Source organism: Gobio gobio (genome assembly GCF_949357685.1).
Source record: "Gobio gobio genome assembly, chromosome: 24".
NCBI classification, from domain to species: Eukaryota; Metazoa; Chordata; class Actinopteri; order Cypriniformes; family Gobionidae; genus Gobio; species Gobio gobio.
The window spans coordinates 24688213-24702207 of NC_137120.1; the positions used below are offsets into that span (position 1 = coordinate 24688213).

The following is a 13995-nucleotide window of genomic DNA, read 5'->3' on the forward strand; positions in this document are numbered from 1 at the left end:
TAGTTTGAGTTGTAGTTCAGTAATGGCGGCGGAGAAAGATGCGAGCGAAGCCATTAATTCCATTGTGACACCGCTCCCGAATATCCAGAAGTTAAAGCCAGAGCAAGAACAATCTTTGCTGAGTTTTGTTGGTGGCCATGATGTTGTTGCCCTCCTCCCCACGGGGTTCGGGAAAAGTTTGATTTTCCAGCTCGCTCCGTTAGTAGTGAAGGAGTTGGCTAAAGCCCTATTCGGGCGGTAATTGTTTTTTCCGTGAGGTCGGAAGGTATTGTCATCATTTACAGGGGCTAGTCAGTGATTTTATTGCCGTCCGTCTCCCATCACCCACATAAAAATCCCTGGCCGAATTACCTACTGTTTTAGACAAACACCAAGGTCGTGTGGTAATTTAATTGCTGTCCGAGTTTTCAAGAATATATCACTTCAAAATTCACTGTTTATATCCTTTTTGACCACTGCAGAGCACCGTGCGGTTGCGCTTCGCTGTGATTTGGATGCATTTCTAGACTTATATTTCTTGAAATGCTGGCAAGTATTTACAAGAGCAATATATTTCATTACTGCTCAAAAAATAAAAAGAAGAAAAGCACGTAAACATCTTATTTACAGCACCATTTATTCTTATCATACCAAGCATATGACATTTTATTTACAGCATACATACAATCATGTTACGGACCACGTGAGCAGCACGTTCCCGATCACAAATCTCTCCCCTCCACCGTGAATAAATCACAATCCGAATGCACGAGTTTTAGGTTTTATCACTGAGGTGGTTGCACATTTATTTTTACGGACTTCCATGTGAGAAACCAAGGCGAACGGCGCATGACATACGTCATGACCAAACGTTAGCGATTGGTTATGGCAGATCCACAGTGGCTCTTGGCAGATCCAATAGTTTTAAACTTCAACAGAGTACCCGCCTTCAAGGAAGTAAACGCTTGTCAATGGAGAGTGGCCAGACTCTCTGTACAAATGAAATGTATGAGAGTCTGGTAAGACCAGGCTACAAAAATGTAGGGCTTTATCATGATCTTGTTCTTGCTAATCTAAAGTAGATCCCAACCGATATGGGTTTTTGGGGGCCAATACCAATATAAGGGCATAAAAAAGCCTGATATCGATAGATCGGCCAATTTCTTTACGTGTATATTATAGTACAGTACCAGCCAAAAGTCTGGACACACTTTTCCATTGTGTGCCCAAACTTTTGAATGGTACTGTATATATAATAGAGTATATACATAAACATAACAGAAAATGAAATAAACAGTTCTTTTCAGGTTTTCATGTAGGTCTAAACTAGATTTTCAGGTACAGAAATAGTAATCAAATGTCAAATATCACTTCATAGTCTTAACTGTATAAATATAGATGAACCCTTATTAAAGGGTTTGATTAACATTAATGACAGATACACTGCCGAAAATTACATGAATCTGACGCGCTGTCACGCCGCATTCTCTCACGACTCTAAGTTCATTTAAGGCGTTATTTAACTCATTTAAGACTGCTCTTATGAGAATACTCGACAAGGCATTTCGGCATAATTCTGTGTGTTATTGTTTGTTCAAGTCTGAAAGAACTCGATACTTGCACGTCTTTCTGTGCGCCGTGTGGCACATACACTCTCAAAATGGATGTAATTTTTCTGGTGTGTGTGTGTGTTTAGGGCTATTTTAACACATTTTGTGAAATTTTATGTTGAATGTAACTTATTTTTTTTACATTTTATGTTGAATGTGTGTAAAAAAAATGTAAAAAAAAAGGAAAGGAAAACAACACTGTATCCAACACAAAATGTGTTAATTGTCATTGTCATCCAATCACATTGCTGCCATACCTCACTCAGCAAGTTGTTAAAGCTACACAACTTTTTTAGTTTATTCTTAGCTAAAAACACTTAGTTCTTTTAAAAATATATGTGCTCATTAATGTATATTTACTCCTTTCAAGTAATAAAGTATTCTCGTAAGTTTATAATATGCCATTGAAAATACATATGGGTGAGGGGTTCGAATACGGGTCGCCATGTTGCCCCTCCATCTTGAAAGTACATTAGCCAAAGAGGGACATACCCGTAAATTCAAGCTTCGCCTTTTAGCACTCGATGGCACCGTGTCGAATGTGGACGAGGTCGAACTCGAAGCCATGTTAATCTTGGACTAAATCGGCCACCGTAGGAGATAAAACGAAATCAGAATTGAGAGGAACAGAAATTAATATTCACTGGATGGTCATATACCTTTTCACCACTAGATGGGGGAAAATATCACACAGTGTAGCTTTAAGCAGATTAGCGCCTCTTTTTCACCGGCGGACGACTTGAATGCTCACATGTCAGGTAACATATTTGGATTTATTTGTTATTAGAAACTATTTTTTTAAAAAGTCTTTGTTGTTTGTGAAATTTTTAGTCAAGGTGCATTAACACAGTTCGCGTCCTCTCCTGTAGTGAAAATACCAGTAAGCAGGCTGTGTAGTGATATCTGACGGACTTTCACGGTTTCTCCTCAAAACATTTTGAGGTAATTTATCCCTCCTTTTCATCGGTAAACGACTTGAATTCTAATATGTCATGTATTTGGATTTATTTGTTATTAGAAATTATAAAAAAAAAAGTATCTTTTTTTGTCGTTTGTGAAATTTTTAGGCGGTCAAGGTGCGATTACACAGCGACCTCTCCTGTAATTACTGGTACAAGATTTTCAGTTTATATACAATATATAAATATGTTTAAAATGTCTATGAAATATGTCTATGTGAATATTGACTTGATGATGAAATGAAGTTTTAATAAATAGCCTATATATTATTGAGTGAGTTAACACGCTTTTGACAGCACTAATATTTATATATAATCGCATAAATATCATTATGTTCGTTTTGGGCGGTTGTACCAATTGACAATTTACAACCTGAACTAATTGCCTTGTCATAAAAGGTGACTGACACAGTTAAGAGTTCTTCAGGTGTTTTTTTTCCCCCCATTTCATTTCAGCTTTTTTTTCTCTGTATATTTCTGCACATTGGTTGCAACACGTAACTTTGATTTGGCAGATACAGCAAAATACATTTTTCCCAAAATCATGCTCCACATAGTTGCAAATTAAACATCAAATTCAGCCTGGTCATGAAAATGTTCCTTCACTTTTTGCTCTCAGCGAGGACAGAAACATAACTTGACTCTGGAAACTTGTCGCATCTCCTTTGAACAGAAGGACGTTGTAAGAGGACATGGAAAAGATCTCTTGGGCAAGACATAAGCCCATTCAAAGTCTGTGAAAAGGGTCCTTAGTGTCACATCCAAAGCGATCTCATGGGGTCTGTCCTCCTCTCACTTCCTGTGGTGGGATAGAGTTGTGTTACAGGCTGTGAGAACCATCTCTATGGGGCCTGTTTCCACCCACACATGTATAAAGAGATTATTCTGACCCTTATCCCACAAAGACGCCATTCCTGACAATGATGCTGTCTTATGCCACACCGGCTCATCCAATTATATTACAAGACTTGCTCATGTTGCGCTCTGTCATTTCGCTTGTTCGTCTATAATCAAATAACCCCGCAGAACGATATGTGGATATGTCTAAGACCACATTGTGCTGCTGTGTGCCGTTTTGTGGGTTTATAAATCTAGTGTTTGACTGGTAAACTACAGCAATCTGGAATGTCAATTCAGATGTTCTTCTCCAATGGACTTTAGGTTGTAAAACTCTCTTCCAATGATAATAAGAGATATTCCTCTCTTAAAAGGGTATTTCTTAGGTCAAAGACATCAATAGAAAGAACAATTTCCATGTGTCGTCTACAACCCATGTACTTGACCTTAAAAAGCGAAAGCAAAAATGGACTGCTTTTGGCCTTAGGACGATTCACAAATGAATGACTGTTGAGAGACGGCTGCTGGAATGAATCAGTCAAAAAGATTAAAAAACTCACAAATAGGCTTTGAATCACCTAAATGAATTATTTGTTAATTCACAGAAACAGCATCTGTCTCACTTACTAAAAAAATATGTTTGTAATTAAAACTATTTACAATTGTACCATTTTAAGTCAAGCACATACATTTTTCACCAACATAGCTTTGTTTTTGTTTATAATGTAGTAAAATACTAAAATATTAAATGTTCTTAAATTTTGGCACCCCTTTTACAAACACTTTCACCATTTTCACTATGTTTGTACACCTATATCTTTCAAATTTACTGATTTTCCGTATCACTATAATTTAGGCACTTTTAAATTAAATCTCTTTCATAGCAGATTTGATACAGCTATGGACATTCAGACATAATTGCTTTCATATTGATCTCGAAACCTCTGCATTTGGTTCTATTTTGTTGCACTACAGCCATTCTTCAAATGTGAAAATGTGGCTTAAGTGAATTCCACCTAAAAATGCTTCAGATCAGAGTCTGATGAACGAAATCCTGTTCAGTTATACACGGTGCACTTTTTAATTGCCTATTTTATCCATCACATATTTTAGTAAATCATAAATTAGGTATTATTCGAAAGTCTAAACCCTCAAAATGAATCCTGTGAAAAAAAGTTTTGAAATTGGACATTGCCTTACCATGTAAATGGTACATTCATTCAAGCTCCTCCCCCTAGTGGGCAATGTCATCTTTCAAATTTGACTCAATTTACTGCACTACTTCATAATCAAATCTTTTTCAAATCTTGGATTTAATGTAGTAATGCTAACTGTAACCATGGTATTGTGGCAGAAATAGTCTTGTTTTTACATTATTCATTTCAGGGTTCATGCAAACTTTTGAGTGAAATTCAAGCATTTTAAGGAATTTTTAAAGTGCTTCACTTTTTCCAGCATTTCAAAGCTCTAAGTATTATCCCATTTTAATGTTACTTCTATTGTGATGATTTCTAAAAAAGTTTAAAGATGTAGGAAAATGAACAATTTGTGCCAAACAAACACTTTCATCAAACAAATACAAAAATTACCACTATAACCGGTAGATGGCAGCAGATGAGCATTTATTGACTCATTAAAGCTACACTGTGTAACTTTTTTAGTTACACAGTGTCTAAAAACACTTAGTTCTTTCAAAAATATATGTGCTCATTAATGTATATTTACTTCTTTCAAGTAATAAAGTATTCTCGTAAGTTTATAATATGCCATTGAAAATACATACGGGTGAGGGGTTCGAATGCGGGTCGCCATGTTGCCCCTCCATCTTGAAAGTACATTAGCCAAAGAGGGACATACCCGTGAATTCAAGCTTCACCTTTCGCGTTTTAACACTCGATGGCACCGTGTCGAATGTGGACGAGGTCGAACTGGAAGCCATGTTAATCTTGGACTAAATCGGCCACCGAAGGAGTTAAAACGAAATCGGAATTGAGAGGAACAGAAACTAAATCAACAAAACACATTTACATACAAAAGTGCTCACAGCTGCAACTTTTCGGGCTCTTTGCAAATGGTGAAAAAGAAAACCAGGATAAAAACAAACCCGAAATTAGACTCGTATGGAGCGGCAAGACCAAAGAAAGCAAGAGTAACTTGCACAATAAAAACACCACCACCAGCACTCACACACGCTCCACACATCCTCAAAACAAAATGAAAAGTTTCCATGGCAGAACGCAGTCAGCATGTGGAGCTCATATGTTTCTGATAAGCGTTAATGGGGAACTGTGAGGTAATGATGAAGTCATGCTTGTCCACTGGACAGGTTCAAATAAAAGACTGGTGCTTTCCAAATGGTTACATACTTAAGCACTGACACACACTGTTAGCGCAGGCAAACACACACACACACACACACACACGCAGAAATGAAACTGGCTCACAGCGCTTGTCAGGGCAAGAGAAGATAAAATTACAGTTTCAGTTTGTGTTTATCTTTACACACGGCTGGATAACACATACTCCAAAATCTCTATGTATCTGACCTCAGAAAGCATTCTCAGCCAGACGATGGGTTTTTTCCTCATCTGAAGAAAGAAAAACAGAAAGAAGCCTGTTCATTTGCAATATTCATGTGCTCCTTATGAAAAATTAGTGAAGAGAGAGACAAGCGGACACACCCGTCGAGCCAGACAAAAAGGAGAAGGGCTAAAAAATGGCTTAAGAACTCAAATGTGCGACATTAATTTAAAATCTAGTCGATGTTAGCAGCAGTCCAGAAAACTGTTTGCCTACACAACGAAGGCCACTTTCAGAATGCGGTTATCAGTCCAGTATTTGAGTCCTTAATACGGTTACGTTGACACACAGTCCGGTTATTTACAGGAGTGATAAGTCCCTGTTCTCCACTTCTATCCGACGGCCAACTGACTCTTACCCGCCTCCTCTCACTCGTCTCATTCGCTCCGGTTGAATAGTCCTTGTATTGCGCATGATTTTAGTCATTCCCAAAGGTTTCGCTCTCACACCAAAAGCGCACATAACACTCTGTCGCTCTCATAGACTGCCTCTCAAACAGCTTGTGAGTACTAAACGTACTTATTTTCCGTGGCTTATTGCACTTAAACGGTCAAATGCATACAAAATTATGTTAAAATGTCTGTCTTGCCAAGTATTCAGGTAAATACAGTCAGTTTTGGAACGTAAACATTTGACAAAGATAAAGCACATTGTGTAACAGTATATTGGATGCGTGCATAAGCTCTTAAAGTGACAGCTGCCTAGTAAAACTGCTGCAAAAGAGAGAAAATCACTCGCTGCTCTTGACTGAATAACTTTTGTAGCTTTAATTGTAAGCATTAAAGGGGTCATGAATTGAGAAATCAATTTTCACTTGAGCTTTTGATATATAAAAGGTCATGGTAATATACGAATATCCTGTAAGTTTCAGAGCTGAAAACTTCCTTGTTAGTCAAAGAAAAGCTTTTATCGACAGCTGGCTCAGCAAACGATCGATCTGCGAATGTGCGTGACATCAGAGTGCAGTGAAACGTCGCCTTAACCGAAGAACATGACGCAGAACAAAACAAACCGTGATTGGTTGCTTTAAATGTCAGTCAGACATCCTCAGTCAATGAACGTTGCTATGGAGTCCAAACCTTCTGCCGTCAGTTAGTAGGTCTGGCTACGCAAGAATAAAAGTGAGAAAACTTTTGAGTTTTATGGACATTGCCATCATTGATATTACTTTGGTCACTGTAGTTACGGTTAATGTTAAGAGAACACATCATTCATTCATAGACAGTATGTAGTGAACTATTCTAAGTTGCTGTGTGAACGGAGATTTCAAGACACGTTTGTTGTCTGCCGCTATAAATGCTCGAGCTCTTTGAAGTTGGTGGATTCTGATTGGCTGTCAATGTTTTCATCGTTCATCCGCTGGTAAAAATCCTTATGACAGTGATTCCAATAATATTGTTCCTCTGTGCTGTTCATGTTATAGTTGTGGTGTGCTGTGGACTCTGCTATTCTTGTACATTTAGAACATTTTTTTAAACTATATCTTTATTGCTTTTGTTATAGTTATTGTATTTGGTGTTAACCTTCACTGAACCAGTTCGGTTGCATTCATTTGAAATGAACAGGGAATCACTACTGGGATGATAACACAGACACATATTTACAACAGAGATTGTTCTAAAATAGGCCTAATAATTATCTTCTGAAAAAAAAAAAATCACATATAATTGATTATTATCTATGATATCCAGTTGTACAGAACTGTAAAGGAAAGACCACAATAATCAACTAGGGCTGTGCAATTAATCGAATTTCGATTTAGATTTCGATTTTGCCTCCCAACGATCACCAAAATAGTACAAACGAGAAAAAACGATTATTTTGCCATGTTCAGTTTTGCAAGAACACACTTATTTTGTCTTGCGTTCTGAATGAAACGCGCACGCGCTCCTCCGCCCCTCCCGAAGCCACAAACTCTCTCAGTTTGTGAGTCTCGTGACTCGTGTGCATATCATCCGCTGGAATTTAAAAACTCGGCGCGAGTAAAGATGGCAGAAGGAGGGCAGTTACAGCAGCGTTTGGTGAGCAAAAAAGGCAAAACCAACTCCGTTGTCTGGGAACAGTTTGGCTTCGAGGAATCAGACGACGAGCAGAAACATGCTACGTGCAAGATTTGCTACATGGTAGTGGCTGCAACGCAAGGGAACACCACGAATTTGTTTAACCACTTAAAAATTAAACAGAGTTACCTATGACAATCTAAATAAGAAACAAAAACTGACGAGAGCAGGGGTGCCGTGTAAACGTCCTTTTTTCCCCTCATATTTTTCAAATGATTCTCTCTTTGTAAACTTTGTTCAATGCATGCGAGTGCTGCCATATTTTCGAATATGACCAGTCGTTTTCGCCGTCATCACCCGGGTTTAGTGCCAGAAGACGCGAATGAGAAGCCGCGCGCGCTGTGAGAAAATGTATGTCTGTGCGCTCATCCGAGAGCGCGCACACTTCTCTCAGCGCGCAAATATTGAGTTCTCTTTCAAGTCTTGCTCTTGAACGGACAAACTCACACAAAACGTATGTCAACATGTCCATCTTGATGAGTATTCTAGCATACATAGTCTGTATATGCCTTAAGTGAACTTTATACAGTCGACACATATCCGATCATTAGGTCTTAAAGAGGCAGTAGCCTTTACTGCTGTCTGTTTAATGTCAAACAACAAAAGACAAGGACATCACTCAACGCTCTTGATTGAATAGCTTTTGTAAGTTTAATAGGATTAATCTTTAATTTATGCACTCAAATATGCAATGTTATTTTACATTTGACACATTTCTGTACCTGAAAACTAATGTTAGACGTACCTGAAAAGCATATCTAGCCGAACCATATTGTTGATCTTATTTATTTGTGGTTATCATTTTTATGTGAATACTTTTATACTTTGATTTGAATATATGTTATATTATTTATTTTAATAGTTCAAAAAGTACAACAAATGTTACAATTTCAATTGAATTGTTGAAAGGTGTATTTTTAATAAATACAACACATTCCCAAAGTCATGTGAAATAATCGTGTTACATAATCGTGATTTCAATATTGACCAAAATAATCGTGATTATGATTTTTTCCATAATCGAGCAGCCCTATAATCAACAGTCTTTATCTAGGCTATTTGCTCTAACTAAAACATACATTTTACTAAATGTTGCATTTTAGGAGCCAGTGACTCCTTTGTCATTGTCTGGAGCCATGTCTTTGTTCAATGTTATTAACACTGGCTTTGTTTCAAATCCTAGTAATATCACTACCCTTAAGGGCCATAAACACCACAGACATTGTGATGGATGCCCAATCTTGAATATTTGCTTACACCCTTGCTACCTACACTGCAATTTTGAGCATAATAATCACAGAGTACACCTAAAGATGCCAAAAATGCTGAATAGGAAGGCAGCTCATTAGGATTTGAAACAGAGCCAAACACATTTTAGTCAGTGGCTTGAATATGAACACAGGGCAAGTTCAGGCTTAATTAAATATTAAAAGCTCATAGGAGGTTTTATTGCACATACACACCGTACCCTGCAGTCAAATTAATTGTAATTTTCTTTGATCTCATGTACAAGCTTGACTAAATTAGAATGAATTATGAATCCGGATCTCCAATTAAAGAATGAAAGAATTACCAAAATGCAAGGACAGCTTTATAAGCACAAACACATCAATGCATGCGCCTTTGACTTTTGACTATGCATCAGCAGACCTCAACAATAATGATGGCCCTCAGCAGGCCCGGGGCCAAAGTGAGAGTTTTGAGCCAGTTGACAAAACAGTCTATAAGCTATTATCTAAAGGCAATTATTTATTTAAAGAAACCTTCACATTTATTTATATTTATATTATATTTATATTATATTATATATATATATATATTCACTTATTTAAATGTAACATATTTTTATTAAAATATAATTATTTTGTTTAAATTATATATTAATATTAATTTACAAGGTTAATGTTTAATCTTTTTGTTTTGTTTATAATTCTTTAGTTATATATGTTTTATTTAAAATATATATTTTATACAGGATATTATAATATATATATTTTTTATTTGTATTAATTTAATTAATAATTTAATTTTTATTTTATTATATACACACACACACACACACACACACACACTATATTAGATATAGATATTTTTATTTAAATAATATCATTTTTTTAAATAATATAATAATTAAATTGATACACACATATTATATATTGTCATTTATTTAAATGTAACATTTTTTTATTAAAATATAATTATTTTGTTTAATCTTATATACACACACACATATATATTGTCACTTATTTAAATTTAACATTTTTATTCATATATAATTATTTTGTTTAAATTATATATTAATATTAATTTATAAGATTAATGTTTAATCTTTTTGTTTTTGTTTATAATTCTTGTTATATATTTTTTTATTTTAAAAAATATTTTAATACAGGATATTATAATTATATATTTTTTTTATTAAAATAATATATAATTATTTTAGTTTTATATTATATACACACACTATATATAGAGATATCTTTATTTGAATAATATAATTTTTTTGTTAATAATATAATAATTAAATTGATACACACACATTATATATTGTCATTTATTTAAATATTTTGTTTAATCTTTGTTTTATATTATATATATATATATATATATATATATATATATATATATATATATATATATATATATATATATATATATATATATATATATGAATTTGTTTTAAAGAAATTATTTAAGTATATTACATTATGTATTGAATGTAAAAACAATATTTAATATACAAGTACATTTTCATTATGAATACATACATAAAAAAGTGTTTTTATATTTTACATAATATATATTTATATCAAATATATTACATTTTATTTAAAAAAATGTATCTATATAATTTATTTAAATAAATACAAAATATTTATAATTATATATACTGACAACATATGCATCAGTGTCTATTTTACCTAATAACCCACGCATTCCTCTGATTAATTCTGCATCAAACACACTATTGCTCTCGCACTGCTGCATCTCCATGACAGCATCTCTGTCACAACCACAACAACTTCAGTGCAGCGCAGGGAGGGACATACTGGAACTTCACAGGCACCCGAGCATCCATCACTTCAAACAAGCATCATAAACTGTGATGCAACTGAGGGCATGCATGAAACAGCGCGAGCACGTTCCCGAGCGCAGATGGCAGCATTTCCATGAATTATAGTCACAGACAGCCCTGTGTCATCTATCAGAGGCCTAAATAAAACATCCGCGCAAAGCGTATTGAAAGCCGCTTACCTGTACACGTTTGGGAAGTTGCTCCCAATCTGGTACTTTCATTCAGTCCACGCGCACGTTCAGCCCAGAGAGCTCGAGCGGTTTGAACTGTGGTTCAGGGGAGTTGCAGTGAAGAGCGCGTGAGGTCAGTCGCGCGGCGCAGATTGTAACAGCATAGTGATGGACGGCACACACGGGGCCGAACGGTTTTCAGCGGATCCTCATGTGATACTGATCTGCGGCAGGACGGTGGCGCGCACGATATGGCAGGAAATCATGCCTGCTCTGCGCTCGCCACGTTCGAATAAGGAGCAAAATATGGCAGCCGCCGAAAATTGTTAACTAATTGTCTTCAAAAGAAATTTTCTTCCAAAATCTAAACAGCACATTTGTGACCCTGCACCACAAAACCAATTGTAAGTATAATACATGTTTGATAGCCTACATTAACGGTAGGAAATTAAATGTATTTATATTATAATTAATATTATAATAATTCATATTTAATATATAGAATCAAAACTGCTGCTAAATGTTTAAATTGATTCTTTAAAAAAAAAAAAGTCAGCACTTTTTATTATTTTATAACTTTTTGCAAACTGCGTTTTTCGATTAAATAAATGTTTCATTAATTTTTATTTATTTATTAACATTGTATTGAATATTGTATCGGTCCATGTAGCATTTAATTTTAATATTTACAGTATTGACCAATAACTTGACAAATGTTATAGCTTTATAACAATTCATTTCTACGGGGAAATGAAGAGGCATTATAATCCAATGCTTCCACTTAGTGGCCGAAAATGCTATTACATCATCACGATACCGTGAGCAAGATTGACCATAACATGTGATGCTATGATTTTTTATTTTTATTAACTGTTTCATTATTAAACATTATTCATTATTTTGTATTATTGTATGTTACAAATATCAAGTATACAATAAAATACACCATAAAAGGGTTGCACATAGAGATACATAAAGATATTGAAACATTTACAAATTTTTGCTTCATTTAAAATCAGATATATAAAGCTCCATTTCTTTCTTGAATGATGTAAAACAGGGTTTTGTTTTTGTTTTGTTTTTACAGGGAAATGTACATTTGTGAACATGGAATTTTGCCATTAAAAGAATAAAATGTATTGTATAAACCTGACAGTGCTTGTCTCTACAGTTCTCCAAGATAGTCATCAAAGATAGTGAGGCATTTCATTGGACTTTAATATGAGAAGAAAGAAGCTGTCTGACTAATAAAAAAAAGAGAGGGACAGGGCACCCCTGCCTAATTCCTCCTCTAGTTGGATAAGTTGGCAAAACTCAAACAAATTGAGGCAATCAATTGTAAAAAAAAAACTTAAAGTTTAAGTAAACAGAACTTGCAGTTTTTTATTTTGTACCCAAACCTTTTAATTGCTCTGAACATTAAACATAAAAATATCATGTAATCTCAATTTTTTTGTTGTGAAACTTGACTAGCTTTAACTAGCTAATTCAATAGATGCCACCTTGCTAATTTGCAACACAATGCTTTGATAGCATTAGCATACACTCTAAAAAAAAAAGGTTCTATATTGCACCAAAAATGGTTCTTGGCTCGTAATCATAGGGGAACCTTTTTTAGTGCTATATAGCACCAATTTTGGTGCTTCAGTGGTTCTTCAGCGGTTCTTCAGAGGTTCTTCAGTTCTTCAGAGGTTCTTCAGCGGTTCTTCAGAGGTTCTTCACCGGTTCTTTGACTAAGGTGCTATATAGCACCTCTGAAGAACCGCTGAAGAACCACTGAAGCACCAAAATTGGTGCTATATAGCACTAAAAAAGGTTCCCCTATGATTACGAGCCTTTTTTTTAGAGTGTAGTATAGCACTTGCTGAATGAGGACAGCAATATAATTTAACATTTAACATATATCTGCTCTCAAATTAAGCTCATGCTCCACTCGTCACCCATTCATTTTGTTAATCTTTCACACACAAAAAAAAAACCATAATATAACACTTCATTTTGGCATTTATTGTCCCTTTTGAGTGTCATGGCAAAGCATGCTGGGAAATACAAATCCCAGCCCTGTTTCGGTTAAATTTAAGTTTGTCTAAATTAAAAGAAACTTCTTTCTTTTAATTTCATAAAACTTTTGAAAAAGTTCATAAAACTCAAAACAATGGAACAATTCAGATGACTTAAAATGTGTCAGTTTTGAGAACTCAAAAGAAAATGAAAGTTCTAAATATTCGTAAAAGTACTTTTAACTAATTTGTTTAATTTGAGTAGGCTCTACTCAAACCTATTAATTATTTTGAGCATTAGGGTTTACAGTTGAATCTAGGGAAAGTACCATTTAGTAGCTTAATAGATCAGTTACCATTTTTAGAGGGTTTTATAGTCAAAGATGAACTGATGCTCTATCGAGTCGATTGCTTTATAAAAAATCTAAGAATAGTATAAACCTAATCACTAATCAATTTTGAATAGTCCAGGACATCTAAAACTAATCTTATATTATTTGTTAAATGCCGATTTGACATGAATCCCAAATGTGATTCATCAATTATGGAATCCAAAATAGTTTTCAATCTTCTAGCTAAAATTAGACTAGGGCCAGCAATTTATAATCATTGTTTAGGGCTCCAATTATCAATACAGTTTGTCTTTTTTTGGTTAGGGAAGCAAATTAAAACTTGTGTTAGAGTGGGTGGAAGATACTGTCTCTCAATGCTTTCAACATACCTC

At 34.9% G+C, this 13995-nt stretch overlaps 1 protein-coding gene across 3 annotated transcripts in view; it reads right to left on the reverse strand.

Annotated features, from left to right (window-relative positions):
• add3a (adducin 3 (gamma) a) overlaps positions 1–11401 on the reverse strand; it is a 133265-nt gene extending 121864 nt beyond the window's left edge. For all 3 annotated transcript variants that reach the window (XM_079807136.1, XM_079807139.1, XM_079807134.1), the window contains exon 1: positions 11281–11401. The gene's annotated coding sequence lies outside the window, so the exon portion shown is untranslated. The remainder of the gene's footprint in view (positions 1–11280) is intronic.
• Between the last annotated feature and the right edge of the window lie 2594 nt (positions 11402–13995).